The sequence below is a fragment of the Betta splendens genome, chromosome 22 (genome assembly GCF_900634795.4).
Source record: "Betta splendens chromosome 22, fBetSpl5.4, whole genome shotgun sequence".
In the NCBI taxonomy this organism is placed as follows: Eukaryota; Metazoa; Chordata; class Actinopteri; order Anabantiformes; family Osphronemidae; genus Betta; species Betta splendens.
The window spans coordinates 14,406,701-14,423,965 of record NC_040900.2 but is presented as its reverse complement, the minus strand read 5'-3'; the positions used below and the strand labels follow the sequence as shown (position 1 = coordinate 14,423,965).

At 39.3% G+C, this 17,265-nt stretch overlaps 1 protein-coding gene across 4 annotated transcripts in view; it reads left to right on the top strand.

Moving 5' to 3' along the window:
• Positions 1-17,265, top strand: part of LOC114848115 (leucine-rich repeat and fibronectin type-III domain-containing protein 2) — an 89,810-nt gene that overhangs the window by 13,075 nt on the left and 59,470 nt on the right. For 3 of the 4 annotated variants that reach the window (XM_029138328.3, XM_029138326.3, XM_041069075.1), the window contains exon 2: positions 15,091-15,223. The exons of the other annotated variant lie outside the window; for it this stretch is intronic. The gene's annotated coding sequence lies outside the window, so the exon portion shown is untranslated. The remainder of the gene's footprint in view (positions 1-15,090; positions 15,224-17,265) is intronic. 4 annotated transcript variants of the gene reach the window in all.

Genomic DNA, 17,265 nt, shown 5'->3' with positions numbered 1-17,265 from the left:
GCTCTGACTCCCTTTATTGCACTTTATACCACTGGCATTTACAAATGGTTCAATTGACCTTCTAGATTGTGTTGCAAATGTTGCGTTATGTTTATTCTGTGGCTGAAAATGGGGCAGAAAAATGCAACAAGCAATTTAAATGTTAAACGTCTTCTGAATGAGCTGTAGTTTACATCCTTACGATGATTGAATGAATGAAGTTTAAATATTATACAGTATAAGCTCTGTCTTACTTCGCACAACACTACTTAGCATCAGCAGTGGTATATTTTAAAGAGATGTCAGTGTAAACATTATCTGGGACGATAATTTCAAAGTAAAAAATAGTCTTTCTAATGCTGATAATAGCTGTTAGTTAATAAAAAAGAAAAAGAAGAAAAGAATGAGTTGTCTGACTTTCAGATGAAAAACTCCAGCAGTGATGGTGAAACAAAGAGAAGCCATCTCCTGCTGCATCAAATGAGGAGCCAGATTATGATTAGAAGTCAAATGAGTTTTCACAGGGACCGAATGAGCTCAATTACCTGCATTAATAGGAGTTACTGGTGGACGGCTTAAAATGGAAAGGAGATGGATTAAAGTTGGCCTTTGTCAGGTGCACAGCAAATTATCTCTTTCAAGGGTAGAGGCAAAGGCAGAGATCACTTTGTCCTGAGATGCTGAGAGAACGATTGTGCAGGAGTCTTCTGCCATGTGTGAGGTGGTTTAGGTGAAAAGTCCACAGAATGTAGGCTTCAAAATGCAGATGCTTGGAAACAAACATACTTTTAGATTTCATATGAGGTCATACAGTAAAAAGAAAATTATTTGCTGTCTGACTCTGAATATCTGAATATTTTTTTATATCATTTACATTATTATTATCATATTATTTTAGACAGTGTTTCCCCATTAATTGAAATTACTGAAATTTTAAACTAAAACCTGTATGAATTATTATTGAATTATTAAGTGTGCGTCATCTTTTATGCCATAAATGTATTTCTTTGATCACAGTAAGGAGACGATGGAATGTCTGACTCTCTGCATGTAAAGAACAATAATATGGGATGGCAGGGATGGAGAAAGATGAAGAAAAAGAAGGCTTGGAAGTCTCAAAAGCTAAAGAACATCAGTGAATGAAATGTAAATCAAGACATGCACTTCCTTGAGCTGAAGCTAAATGTGGTTTCGTGCAGCCTGCCTATATACTGTAAGAGAAGCTCTTATTTGGTTTATAGCAATGAACTTGCTTGGTACTTGGTACACAAATCCAACACGGTCAGTCTTGGCAGTATGGATTGGTTTTTGTTTCATTGATATAGCTCAACAAGCAGTGACCACCTAATGAAGAAGCACTGTTGACTAAAGAACCTGTACAATATGAGTTATATGGTGAAGAGTACAATAGAAATGGAAACAGACCATTTAGCGTTTGGCAGAGCAGCATTATTGTAGTTTTCCATCCATTCTTCCATCCATTTCCATCCGCTCATTTAGGGCCAGTTCACTGGGGCAGCAGTCTACGCATTTTTTTTTTTATTTTCAACAATCAATTAAATTCTAGTGTCATGGAAAAGTGACTCTGTATGGTAGGGTTAACTATTATGATGAACTGCGAAGGCCAGAACATAGACGTTATCTGTTCAGAAGCACCTGTAACAGCTCACTGCACATTTGAAGTAATCTCCAGCAAACAAAGCCTTCTTAAGCAGACGTGTGTCCGTTAGCGGGGCCTGACTACTTCTGAGGCTCTCAGAGTGTGTAAGCGTTGAGCAGAGCACCGTGCCCGCTCAGAAAGGAGAACATTGATTTTTCCTTTTGGATAACAGGGATTGACCGACTTGGGTTGTTGCCTGAGCTCGACTGCTTCTCTTCTGTTCTGGTTGTCTGTACAGATCTCGCACCAACACATGAGAATTCTGTCTCTGCGCAGCTGTAGTTTTCCTTCTGAGGTAAAAAAAAAATGCTAAGGGTTTAGCGGTGTTCAGTGCAAGTCTTCAGATGAGTTGATTATTAACAGTGTGTGAGGCTCAATCAGGGAGGAGGAACTAAGAATTAGAAGGATTGTAGCAGCAATCAGCCGGAGCTTTGATTAATTCAATTCAGCCTTTTCACCACCAAACTGGGTTTTTGAAGTTTCTGACAGTTCCAAATTTAGAAAGGTAGTGACAGCAGGGAATGCTTCATTATAGCAGCTCATTATAAGCAGAGAAGGATTTCAACACTATTTGACATGCATTTATACTGTAGCTGGGGGCACTAGCACTTCATGTATCAAATCTGAGCACGTACTATGAAAGAGGAAGCTATTTAAGTTCTACGGCAGCGGTATCACAGACGTCATATCAGTATCACTTTAAAAATTATATTTTGTAATACTTTATCTTTATGTGAATAAATGCAGCTCCCATGAAGCCAAACCTAAAAGTCCATGCCACAGAGCAGAACTTTAAAAGCTTTTGAGGAACCTTTATTACTTGTGTTAGACTAGTGATTAGTGAAAACCAAAGGCCTGTGCAGAGTGTGACCATGCAAAGCAGAGAATTGATTGGAATGCTTCAAAAGGTCTGATTAAGCACAACTGATTTGCACTATGGGAGATGTCAAATATTCTGTAGCTCTAGAGATAATGATCCACAATGTGAAACACTGAAATCAAGAGTGAAGAAAATTTGTTGTCCATGAATATTTTACTGACATGTTCAGCATCACCACACAAGTTTATAAATGTTTCTTTCAAAGTGTGTTGTTGTAGCACCATGATTACAGCATAAACTTCAAAATAAAAGCTCTTGTGCTTAAAAGTAAAGACACTAGACTAAATAGAGAAATACAAATCGAATACCTAAGAGGCCCATTACAATGGTCATCTGTGTGTTTCATATCACACTACAGTCAGGAAGTTGGTTTACTTTGTGAACTTATTATTCTGGGTCATTTTCAATGTAGGATATTTAATAAATAAAAACAACAAAGCAAGCAGGGTGCCATCTCACTAAACAGATTTCACCTGCATGCAAGCAAAGGAATTGGTTGAGTCAACCAGTCCACATGGTCCAGTCTCAGAATAGATCTGTGGAGCTTCAGCATCCTCTGTGTTGAGACCCGAAGTTGAAATGTACATATAAAAACATAAAATGAAACTTTGTGTCAGATGCAAGGAAGGTTAATCAGGATCACAAGACCAATACAGCCTATTAGGAGGTAGACTGAACGCTGTCCATCGGTCATCATCTCCCCTCAGCACAGAGACCATGCATCTCAACACAGTGCCTGACAACAGCAACAACACCCACAGAGTAGCGTTTCTGTTTCCCAGCATGCTCGGCACGCGAGCCCACTGCCAGTTGCTTCAGCCTGGATGCAGGCGCTTATAAATAATAGACAGCTCTTTGGCTCGGGAATACATGCACCAAAAACAAGAAGGAGCTGCACCGGTTTGGCTTTGCCAAGTAAACATCACGTCATTACACATTAATGAGGAGCAGAGCTCATAACCGACTCTTATTCTCTGAAAGCCACTTGATTTTTTCATGAGCTCCTGACGGAGGTTTTGACATCCGCTCTCTGCGAGGAGGTTTTCCCGAAGTTCTGAAATAACTGGAAGCTTTCTTCAGAGAGTGCTTCATATCACAATAAAAAGCTCAGCTTACAGCCATGCAACCTTTATAGCTAAGGCCAGATTTTGGATGGAAAAGACAATTTGTACTGTATACAGTATTATTACATATAACAGGACAGAATCTGGACAGAGACTTTAAAATAGGTTAGCATCCTTAATTAGGCGGCCTATGAATTCACCAGCACAGCTGAGTTTTTAATTATGCACATCAGCTTTAGATCATGATTACATACTGCACGGACAGGGTCACTTTCCAACAGCTGTAGTGGGAACATCCTGAAAACAATTGTGTTTTTGTTGATGGACACAGAAATCAAATTAATGTTTGTAAATAGGATAATACATAATATATGTACAAAGTAAAGCAAACGCTAAATCCTAGTTGTAGCAGTTAAGAAAACACTGTTTCTAGAGGCTGATAAGCCTTTTTTTCTGTCACTTCAGCTATACAATAATAAATGCAATGTTGGCATCTAATACTCTAGTGGAGTATACATTTAAAAACAATTTTAAATATCACCCAAATGAGCAGATTAAATTTATATGAGTCGGTGAATTATTTATCAGAGTTTTGAGGGGAAGCCTGACAGTCTTCATTTAACCCCTCAGGTGTGCAGTTTAACCTCCCATTGAATCCATAATATTCATATTAGTTCATTTTTCATTACATCTACTTTAAGTAGCTTCCTTGTCTTCAATGCCCCCCTCCTAGAGTCCCAGTGGAGCTGACACTGATTGACAAGTGACAGCACCCGCTCTTACTTTAATCTGCACCTGTGAGGCTGCCTGGCTTTATTCCACCCATGACAGTGTTAGAAGTGATGTCAAATATTGGGAGCTGTTGACATCCCATAATTCCCCTGTGTTGAGGGAATGTGGGATGTCCCTGATGGACCCACAAAGCAGGAGAGCAGAGAGTGTGTGAGAGAAGAAATGAGAGTAGGTGATCGTCCCATTAGTTTTATTGTTACAGCAAACGATCATAATTATAAATAATAAAATACGCAGCATAACATAATGACACGACTGTAAAGATAGTGGTAGTAGCTCGCATTCACCTGACAATGCAGTGCTTTGAAATTTATTCTGAACACACTGACATTATTGTTGGATAAGAGATTCACTGCAGCCAAAGCTATTGTCTGTGAATGAGCGATGAAGCGTTGACTTGCTGGTTTTCCACAGTATGTGTCTGTGTGTCTGTGTGTTACGTTGTCTGTTGCCTTTCATTAGACATGGACCTCAGCTGTTTGCTCTGAGCTCATCTCAGCATACATACAACCAAGTTATTCCATTTCATGTTCGGACGAACATTCAATCTCTCCAAACGCTCTTTTCATTTGCGTCCTTTGTGTTGTTGCTTTTTTAACATTTTAGAAAACATGGCCATGATACAATATATAACGGTGGCAATATCAAATCATTTGCAGAACTTTAAGGACTTAGCAGCTTGTGAGATGATGGGAATGGACACGTTTCACATGTCATTTTTTAATCATTCACATAAAAGCTCACTTTAACTTTACACAGTTTCTATATTTTAGTTTTTTATAATAGATTCTTATATTAATAAATCAGTATAGTGTTAAAATGAAGGGAGTTATAAACAGTATTATACAACATTTAATCAATATTAAAGTATATTTTTGTACTAGATAAACTAAGCCTCCACTGTGAAGGTCAAGTGAAGGATCTAGCTTCCTTTATCAGATTGAGCAGAAACGAGCGATTGTGCAGTATGAGTTTGACCCATCAACAAATTAAAAGCATCTTGTTGTTTACATTCAGTTATTTTTACCCATTTTCTTTTGTTTTATTTTTGTTCATGACTCTTCTGCTTCTTTCCTTTAGCTCATTCTCTACCCTATTACCCTTTGCAGCACATAGTCTCCAACCTTTCACGATGCATAACCTCCTTATGTAGTCAGCAAAATTGTGTAGCACCACCTGCACTCTCAGAGTAGCGGGGTACAATTCTGCACAAACAGAGTGTTTATAGAGCCTGGGAAGAGTGCAGATGCATCCACATCCTTCTACGCAGTGAGGAAAGGTCATAGCAGAGCAGATAGCAGGAGAATCAGGGTGACTGTTTTTAACATTAAAATAAGTAGATTTAACTAATTGAAAAAGGGATTAAGGATCCTCTGTTCCCCTTCTCTCTTATTGTTGTGGCAGTTATTTCTTTCTGGCAAAGCTAAAAGATTAAGCTGATGTTTTAGTAGCCATATCATGAGAACTATCATCTCTCATAGTCACAACACAATTGCTTACACTCACATAGTCAGTAGAAATATGCAGATTCTGAACCCTGATCACAAGCTAAACCATTAGAACAATAAAAAAAATTAAAAGGGAAAAAACTTAAAGTCTCTTTTTACCACCCAGAGAGAAGACTGTGCAGTTGGTGGAGAGGTGAGATAGACCATTGATGTTGCTGGACACTAATGGCTCGTCATGCAGCCTCTTTACACATGCTCTAAAGGTCGCTGTCCAAGGTGCTTAACACTTTTTGAATTGCAAAACGAAAGATTGCTCCAATGTTTTTCCTTCATGTTCATCCTTTAAAATAATGGTTATTATTTTCTGCAGTCACAGTCAAACTGTACAATAAGGACTCAAGAGAAAGGTGTAGTTTTGCCACATGAAGTGTAAAGGCCATAATTGTAAAGCCCAAAAACTTGTGTGTTTGATTTGATAAGGTGTTGCATTATATTCATATGTAATTCAAGTGTGTGTGAACTGCTTGTATAAGTTTCTTTAACTCAACTTTATGTTGCGGCACCAACGAATGAGACAGTGAATATGTTCAAAGTACCGTGAGCATGGCAGAATATTGCCCAAGTGATAATACCATATATTTACGTACAGTAGCTATAGTCTAACCCAGGTCATTCTCATTGTGTGCACTCTATACAGCCCCATGTGGCCATGCCCACCATAATTGGGTTTACACAATGGATGGACGTTTCCAGGAATAATTTAAACGAAGCTGGTGCAGACACAGACTGGATCTCCTCAGGCATTGTGCTTCACTGACACATTGAAGTCTAATCAATCTTCATTGTCTGGCTGAATTTAAAAACTGCATCCTGCCTGAGCTTCCTTAGGCTGTAATTTGACTTTTAAAGAATAAAAAGGACAGAGATATAGCCTGATGAGAGTCCAGCACGAGGCTGGTGAAAAAGATAAGGAGCCATAGAAAAGACGACAACATTGTTTAGGTTTTTTTGAAACGATGTTGGGACATCAATCACTTCCTGTTAGTAGGGCAATATTTTCTTTATCTGAGTGTGTTCACACTGGTAGAAGGAATCACTCTTCTTGTTTACTTAATTATTCATACATGACCATTTCTGCCATTTTTCAGGGTAATTAAGTAGTTTACCAGGATCAAGAATGACTTGCAGAACTGGACTAATAGCTCACTTCACATCACAAGTCATTTTAGTATAGTTCACAATATGAAATGGACAGATTTAAAGTAGTTATTTTTTAATATGGTAACATACCTTTTTTCTAATTAGAAAAAAATAATTAGGGGCCTTTTTTGAAACTTCATATGCCTGTGGTCTAAACGATACATTAAATACAGTGGTTGCCCACTCTTGTGGGAGCTCAGTTATGCAGTTATGCACCATGCTTTGTTGTAATGCTTTTCAGACTTTAAGAGTGTGTTAAAGTAAAGGCCACCTTTCCCTAAATTCAATACCAGGGCCATACAAATGTCACGGCCACATAGACCAACCTGCAGGAGCAGAATGAAAAACAGCCCTGCATTAAAATGCATTAAAGTTACACATTGTCGAGTGTTGTGCTATTATTCTAGAGATACAGTATCATTTTTCTATCAAATCCGGATGTGCATGTCTGTGCTGTATTGTTTTCAGATCTGTGGATTTGTGTTTGTTATCACATCGCAATTTTAGGCCATACAGTATAATACAATGATAAACAATCTTGCAATACACTGCTTCACGTTTTGTGTCCTTGGCATAAAATCAGTTCATCAAAGTTGCTGCACCATAAAAATGTGCCTTTCTACTGGCTGAGCCAGTTCTTAAGGACATAAGGGAAAAAATAACCTACCAAGGTAAATACTAGCTGAAAACACACACAAAATGTATTTCACTAAAGATTGCTACCTGTGTAATTTTTTTTTCTTTATCTCCCTCCTTATTCCACAGGAATATTATAATTTCGTGCTTTTAGGCTTTTGTCCAGGAGAAAATCAATCAGCAGATTACTTTAATTGAAAGTGAGAATGGTATAGATTAAAGCAGAAGTTCCAGGATGTCTGCTGAGGCTCAACAGTAAGTCAGCCTGAAATGTAGCAACAGATGCCGTTCATGTGGGTGGTGTACTTACAGTATGGTTTGCCAAATAATCTTACACTTCATAGAAGAGAAGCGAGAGGAAGCTTCATGTCAAGTGGCTTTTAAAAGTGACTGTAAGCCCTCACACTGTGTTAAAGAAAATACTAAATACTGTGTCGGTACTCACATTTCTAAGAATGCTTCAGAAAATGTGGGGTGTCGACCATCTCAACTACAATTCATATAATTTTGGTGCTTAAGATTCTTGCTTTGATTTGTTTCCTTTGAGGCAGCAGTGCCATCCAGTAGTTACTAGTCTTTTTACTAGGCATAAAATTGTGCTTATTTTGCAAATGTGCATATCCTCATATGTAAAGCTCCCTTTTTCTCTAACCAGAGCTTGGACTCTGCACTGACAAAAGGTCAAGGAATACAAGTTGACAGGATTCTGATTTGAAGGGCACTTACTACTTGCTTCAGTCGACTTTGGTTGAGTTTCAAAAAAAGAACATAGCCATTATACACAAGAGCTTTGTTATTTTGCCAGGAGGAGAAAGACGAGCCCTTCAATGCTACCACAGTAAGTTTACAGACTTCTAGCTTCTGAGGGCACAGTCATTCTTTTATAAACCCAGCTGATTAAAATGTTCATTATGGTCATTTTCTACTGTGCATATGACAAAACTACGGTGGAAGCCAGTAAAGCCCGTGCTGCTTTAAACTGGCTATTAAAGGTAATATTTTGTAACCCAATCATCTGTCACAACCTGTAAAAGAATCAAATCAGTGGAGTAACATAAGCCATCTGATAGTTATATGTTAGCTTGCACATTGGTCTCTGCCTCTGATGAAGCCAGTTACTGATTCTGATAAGCAATGGGCAGCATTAACTGGCTCAGAAGATAACACAGCAACAGCCTTTGAAACCTTACAGATACTGTATCAAGCAGGTGACAAACAGAAAACAAGAGCAGAAATCATAAAAAGCTGATGCTAACCTTTAGCTTTGATATGATTTTTGATACAATGTCTTTGAAAACCTATTATTTCCCTCTACAATATGTGTCACCTAATAAAAGTGATTCAAATTCAACTCCTGTTTAAAAAAAACATAATACCACTAACGTGCAGCTCATGTCGCCATCGGCTCCCTGATTGTTTGTTCCAGCATGTTCTGTGCAGCTGAAAGGACACAGTGTCACATTTGATGGGAAAAACCAAGCCTTGACCTACACAACCTCTGCTGGAGCTTCGGAAGGAAATAGCGGAAGGAAATTTCTTATTGTTGTAATTGATTTCTTCCCCACTAAAGTCCCCACGCCGACGTATGAGGCCTCACTACAAACTACTTGTTAGCGAGTAGGGATTATTTAATGAAACATTAGAAGAGGCCACTCCACAGCCCTTTAACAAACAGCTTCTGTGGCTGCCAAGCTTGGCTCACTTTGTGTTGCCTGAAGTAATAGTCGTTCAACTGCAGCATTTAGAGGGTGAATATAGGAGCACCTAAAACAACTGAAACGTACAGTACAGCAGATACTGTATATCTGCACCATTGTGGACAAACCTCCCTAGAAGGTCTAAGGAATAAGAGAAAAGTTACCAAGGAGATAAAATATGATGGGAGCACACTGACGTCCAAACAGAGGGACCAGACGGAACACTTCCTCTCATCAGCAGCCTGTATAAACAGGTGGCTGCCGGGTACTGGCACCTTTTTCTGGCAGTCTCTAGTGAGTAAAAGCTGCCCTTATTAGGATGTTGGCTCGGCTCAAAGCAGCATTTTTTGTGGCATCCCAAAGCAGATTTACCTCTCATTACCTCTTTGTTATACACAGTGTTCTTAAGCTTGGGATTTTATCCTGGTCACTGACTAAAGCCCTGAATTAGCTTAATGAGAAGAGCCGGGCACATGACTCAAATCTCACGTGGAGACGTCCGAAGCAGGCGCCTGGAGCCTGTCTAGTGAGTTAGTGGGGTGCGCTCATTCTGAAACACAATGAAAAGAGTGGACCGGATGTATTATACCTATGCACCAACAAATAACGCTCAGGTCTAAGAAGTATCTGATACTTGTGACAATAATAATCAGTTAAAGATTCATGAAGCTAACTGATCCCTTACCTTGTTATTTATCTTATATATGTATATATTTATTTATTTTTAGATCCTAAAACCACCTTTTTACTGTATTTTGAAAATTACATATTATAGAATAATTAACAGTTGTATAAAATTATAGTAGAGACTATTATTTGTAATTAATAAATGATTAAATAAATACTAATGGTTTAATTTAATCCATACAAACAAATCAAGATACCAACTCGACTCCAGCTAAAACCCTTTGTTATTGTTGTGGTTACATCAGGTGGTTAAGTGATTCTTTAGCCACAACCTGGGTTTTTATTATCGAACACTACACTCTGTAAAACAGTGAGAATGTTAAAGTTACAAAGCTTCATTGAATATAAAAGCTTTAATATTTTCATTAATTAATCAGACAATCAGCAGGAGTCAGCAGATATGTACATGGTATGTTCACTCTGTGAGTCCCTGTGCGTCTGCAGGAGTGTGTTGTCCTGGGTTTGATGCAGATTTATTTCAATTCTTGGAAGTCCGCTCTTGATCACGCAGGATAAAAACACTTCCTCATCATCCTCTAGCTCTTAATGTGTGCTGCAGAACTGAGGCAGTGCATGCAGGGTTTCCTATAGATGTGGAGGTTTGTTGCAGGTTTTGTCAGAGTGTGTCATTCCAAATCTTTGTCACTGTGTGGTTTTGTAATAGGAAAAATTGTGCCTTTGTGCTTTTTCTTATCCAACCCAGTCGTCATGTGGTTACGTGCAACACTGGAGCACATTCTTACACAAACAACTACGTAATCGCTTGTTCCCTATCGTACATTAAGTTTAAACATCTGATTTTCCATTGTCATGATATATGATTCTCTTTTACACCCGGACTCTGGCTCCATCCTATCTGACTCCCCACCAGACACAAGGCTGTTAAACCGAATGCATCTTGTCTTGGAAGCTTGGTGTTCCTTCCTTTGGATAACAAGACATGACGATGCAGAAGTGAGAATGTAAACATTCTTACTCACGGCTAGATAAGGTGGCACAAACAATTCTATTGGTGCAGAGAGACATTTCACCAGAGCCAGAGAAAGGGGTTAACAGACAGAGACAACTTAAGGATCGTGGGCTCTTTGCATCACACCTTCGTGGTGTGTGCACTGATCTCCCCAGCTGGTTTTTGGATTGTTGATGTGCATGATCAACATCCATGTTTTTGATTTGCTTTCCCCATTATTTTTATTTTCCTTTTATTTTTATAAAAAAATCACACAAAAGACACCTCTCTCATCGGCCTCTTGGGAAATATGGGAAATTTCCACCACAGGTTTTTATAGTTAAGTTACAAATGTCAGCGTGTGGTGGCAGCTGTTTTTTTTTTTTTTTTACAGACAAGGAGTTACATACCGTCACTTCACATGCATACAGAGACATGGTGACAAATTAAATTAAGTTAAATAAATACCTAATGAGAATGGGTTCCATCCATTGAGTGGAACGACAAATCAAGGCCAAGATGCACTGAAGCTATTTGACCTATGTCCATGATTTTCATAGCAAAGCATTAAGGACCTGTTTGCCTTGGGAGACCCTGTCAGGGGTATTTAGCTCCCGACAACATAACTCCCGGGGTCATTCAGGTACACAAATTCCACCACCACGATAAGGCAGTGGTTCAAGTAGGAGACTTCATGAATTGTATCTGCATTACTAAGAGTCTCGAGTTAAATATTTGTTGAAGACATAAATAATAAAAGTGGAGCGTTGGTATGGCCCCTTAGCCAATACACTTGTGATTCCCCTGTGCTTTCCATCTGCAGGAAGGATTCACTCTTAGGGTTATAACAATGCCACCGATGCCCTCTGTATTCATGGCAGGCAAAGTAAAAAATATGTGAAGGACTTATTAGGTAAATTCGATTTCTCATCCATATATATAAAGTGGTTTACATTCTTCATTCCTGTTTTGACACTAAATTTGCTTCTGTTTGCAAAATGTGGGTAATTTAAGTATTTAAGTAAGTTTGTGACATTAACAAAATACATGCTTTTGCAAATTATGAAAACTGACACATTCATTGTGTCTTGAATTTCTTTTTGTACTGTACAGTATATGAACGAATAGAAAAGTAGAAAGTAGAAGAAAATATCTATTATATATAACTAATAATGCAGCAGTAATGCTCATTTGTACATTTCTTTGTGGAGAAAAAAGACAAGACTTTTCGGAGAGAGGTCAAACAGAAAAAGCAACAGCCCAGAGGGATGTTTTATTCACAACTGTCTATAGTTTGTCTCCTAAGAATTAAATCACATTCTTGTTTGAGTCTAGTGAAGTCTGAACATTCTCCGTCCTGCTCGGCCTCAGGAAAAATACAGAGCAGAGAAATAAACTGAGGAACTGAAGAAACTAACAAAGTGAAGGAGACTCTTGCAGCTTCCTCCTGAATGACCATTTTCAGTTCAAAAGTAAAGAGAACGAGGTGTTGTTTGACCGCTGGGGAGAACGTGACATTCAGGGTCTTTCTCAAGGACGCTTCAACTCGACAAGCAACCAGCACGACTCTGAGAATTACAGTCCTTCTTCCCAAATGAATAGTTAAAAGCTTTCTAGCGTTGGAAGAAGTGAGGCGTCTTATCCAGCTCTTCTCTAAACGGGCGAGGCTGAGGGAGAGCCTCTTAATCATGCAGATCACAGCCACCTGAGTGATGAATGGTTTGTTTCTTCATATGGCCTGTTTAGCTCGGTGTTCAGTCGCAGATGTCAGCTGACGGGAAGACACGGTACATTTCACAAGACAAACAATAATAAATGAAATGGTAAATGTTGTTTCCTTTCCCTCTGGGGCTGTCACAGAGTGTGATTTCACACTCATCTTGTCATCTGAAACAAGTAGAATCACTTTAGCCATCAGTCGGACAAGTTGGTGTGTTTAAAGCAAGTTTCACCAGGACCATTACTTCAATAAATTAGGCCTTTTAGACAAAAGCTTCCAAAAGCAAAACATTCTGAATTCCCCTGCGCTCCTCCTGTATTTATTTTCAAATGTTTTTAATAATGAAGCACATTTGACAAGCGAAATTGACTTTTTGCTAATAGAGTTTCTGCAGAACTGTCCCCTCCAAAAAGGAACTAAAGGCTGAAATGAGGCAATAAAACCACAGTCAGCAGACAGGAAAATATAAAAAGACACAGAGGACGGACTCAAGCTGATGTGTTTACTTGCCATGTGGGCAAGCAGAGATCTACTGTAGGTGGGAAAATGCGCTAAATAAGAAAGTAGAGCATCTGTCTGCAGTAAAAACATAGAGATCAAGCACTCGTGTTTAGAACGTTCATACAGAGCTTCAGTGTGGACAGTTTGTGTGTATATCTGTGTGTAAAACACTGACACACTTCAACAATCATTTTATCTCTTTGCCAGTCATTGTGACAGGTAACTTTCTTTTTAATGCAAAGTAACTGAGAAGCAAACTGATTTTCACAGGTTGTGAAAATGTGATCAGATCAGATTAAATAGAGTAAAGATTATATCAGTACTTAAGTGAGTGGCTGAGTGAGCGAGTAAGTGAGTGAGCTAGTGAGTTAGCAAGTTGTTTGTAATGTTTTTAAGTTTCAAAAATACATGACAAATAAACAAACCAATAAAGTTTTATTCATTTTATTCTAATTTTCAGATTATCAGTACTTAAGGCGAACCATTATTACATATTGTGTTACAGTCAACTTTTTTCTTTCAAGATTACATTTTATGAAACCTACCTGGGCTCACCTACCCACTGGTTGACCTGTGAAATATAGAACAATACTGACCAATAAAGAGTGATGAATAGACTGTCAGTCTACAAACTCAGCACTAAGTCTCCCACTCTACAGCTGTTATTCTCTGCTACAGCTTTATAGTTCTCACAGGATACGTCCTGGGCTGGACAGTGATACATTATAGAGGCCATAGAACAGCACTTGAAGAAATGAGACTTTAAAGAAGTGACAGTAGCCGCCCAATCAGGTCCCACTTGAGGAGGATGATAGCGTTCGTTTCCCTGGAGGCAGAACGGAGGACGTGTCATAAATTATGAATTTCCACCAGAACAGATATGGATGGCAGTGTCATGCAATAATTGGGACAGCACTTAGCTTCAGGTGAGGTTGGCTGGTGGCTGACTGATATATGCCGCGGGCCCCTGCCCAGATACCACCGTGAAGTGATTTCCAAAGTCAGCGTGGCACAAAGAGACGCCCTCCAGTTATGACGCTGACCCCAGGCTCTCTGATGGGACAGCCTCATTTTGGGAGTGAGGCGGGGTCAAGCAACAGGTTCAAGGTCCGAGGAACCTTCAAAAGAATATTCAAGCTGCTCTTAGAAACGTTCTAATGTAGAAAATGCACCTGTTCTATCAAGGTTACCCACGCGCTGCTTGTGCAACACTTAAAAAAAAGCCTATTAATAGCTGCACACATTCACATTTAATCTGTTTCAGATGGCGGCTTGGTTATTGGCACCCAGAAGCCAAGCAAGGAGAAATATCCCTGCCTGCCAATAAGATGAAAATCAGGCAGAAGCACCGCATCATTCACTGATGTCAACATAAAAGGCTTAAAATATGAGCTACTTGGCGGAAACCTGACTAACATCACCTCTTTTTACACTCATTCTTTTTTTATTTCACCATTTGAATGTGCTTTTTATAGCACGGTCCCATAGCTTCCATGCACTGTGATTTCATTTGTTAAAGAATGCTTTTCTCTGAGCATCTTTACTGAAATACACAGAAAGGTTCCCAGGTCAAAACATACAAATAATCTTTATCTACATGTATGTTCCATCATCTAATCATCTTAGTTCTGGTTACGTTTAGGGACATGTTTGAATATGAAAACGTTGCAGTAGCTCACAGCTTTCTTTACTTTAGTTCCCTCAGCAGCTCTGCCCTTGGGAGAAGCAGTGTGCACTGACCTCGGCTTTGCTCTGAGCACACAGGCCCACGACTCGCTCTTCTGAAATGAAAGGCCGATAAGCCACACAGATGTCTAATGTCGGTGCCGTTTCACATTTCCCCCTGCTCCCCGTGTCCCCTCGTTGTTTCCCTGCAGGTGAAAAAGTAAACGGATGAGGTGGACGGGCTTCTGCCTTAGTGCACGCAACGCATCGCGTCACCTCGACACGTTCATCCGTGGGAGGAGGGGGAGACTTGGGATTGTTTGCTGGCTGCAGGAGGGATTCAAGGTCAGAACACAGTGCAATCACACACACAGGCTCATGGTCATGCTGAGGCTGGAGGAAGAATAAATAAATAGAAGGAGTTTTTACTTTCTCTTGAAAGAGTTTGTAGCCACAGTTTAATTATTTCTGGACATTTGGATGGTAAAATAATATGGACCAATAAAAAAAGTTTAACATTACCTTTCTTTCCTTTTCTCTGTGTTTTTTTTGCTACCGTCATCCTTCCATTTATAATTTTCTTACATATACATCCAAAATTTCCTAAATCAAATCTAACAGACAAACATGGGGTTGTTTGTTTTTCTTTTAGTCCACCCTGAAAGGAAAAAACTTTAATTGCTTCCCCACAGATTGTTGCCTCCCTGAAACTAGGTTAACGTCATGAGCAGCGACCTACACTGAATGCCGCTGAATTGCTGTAGAGCTGCAGATTATTGAAGCCATAAAAAAACCCAGATCTGCCTGTTGTCTTTAAACGCTGACATTGGTGTCAGTTTTTCAAATCTGATCCTGACGGGATCATGTTTACCGTGTAATTCTTCATCCTACACAGTTCAGCGTGGGGTCATCAGACATATGCGGCTGCTCAGCGTCATCCTGCAGGTTGATTATATCAACCCTGCTGTGGGGTGTAATGGAAACTGAAAGGAAAAGAAAGCCTGCAGTGATATACGGATCAATATGTCTTGGCTTCCTTCAGGTTTTTGCAGTGTAACGTTTGCTTCCTTGCCTGTTTTATGACTCACTGTGTTTCATATACACAGACAGCAGCAGTAAAGGATGGCTATAGCACAGACAGTGAGGTCGGAACTGAGCCTCATAACCTCTTCACTCTTTGCTGCCCAATGTTCTTCATTCTTCTGTCTCCTTTAGCCTCTTTACTTTCTGTTTGTTATTATTTGCATTTCTGTCATTAACATCTGGTCTCACCACCTCCTTGCTGTTGTTTGTTGTCCTTTTTCTTACTTTCATTCACCGTCCCATCTCTCTTAACATCTCTTTTCTTCTCTTTTGTCTTCTTTTTTACTGTATTTTATTCCCCAGGCATTCTTGGTTTATTCTGCCCCATCTTTTCTTCATTTCATCCCGTTGTGCCTTTTTTATTTCTTCTTGCCCGGCTCTGTCCTGCTGCTCTACTCATGCCTTCCCTCCCTGGTTCTGTGCTTTCTGGTGAATGTGAACAGCTCTCACACAAACAGCAGGAGATGAGGTTAGGGCTCTGACATTCCCCTTAGGAGTGATGCTCGGAACAGTCCTTGTAGAATATTCCACCAAATAACCTCACTAGCTGAGGATAATAACCCTTGCTGCGAATCCCAGGGCGCTGTGGAGGACAAGCAAGGTCAACCAAAACACACATAGACTGTAAAATATGTCCCATCACTGGTGAGTTGTGTATTCATGCAAACAGTGTAGTGTATTTGAAATGAGGTGAGAATTGGATTTATTCATGCTTACTGGTCATCCTGATTATGCGCAACTAATGCAGATGATCTTTAACTTAGAACACACTGTAGAATCATTCTTTGGAATACAGGTGGTATAAAATAAAATACAAAAGTATAGTACAATACTGTAAATGCTGCAGGGTAAATTAAATATACAGCTATTTAGTTTTCAAATATCTTGGTTTTCCTTTCAGGAAATAATGTTTGGCCTCTAGCTTGACAACGGCCATGTTAAACATTATTGGCAGCTGGAACACTAGTTAACACAGAGTATCATATTGTTTAAGCCTGCACTAATGGACAAAATACGGTGTGGCTAATTAAAAATAATGAGCTGCGTGATGTGTAGCCATATAAACTGCTAATGTGAACCTTCTGAGATAAACAAAGTCTCTCATGTTTCATCCATTACACAAATCACATTTACTGTAACTGATCAGGAGGCTACTGGACAGTAGCAAACACCTGCAAAAAGGGAAACAGCACTGATGCTGGCTACAGAAGCTAATTCACTGATGGGTAGATTTCAGGAATTCATAAGAATTTTTTCTTTCTTTAGAACTAAAAATCACTTCAGGACAGGAGAATAAATTCTAA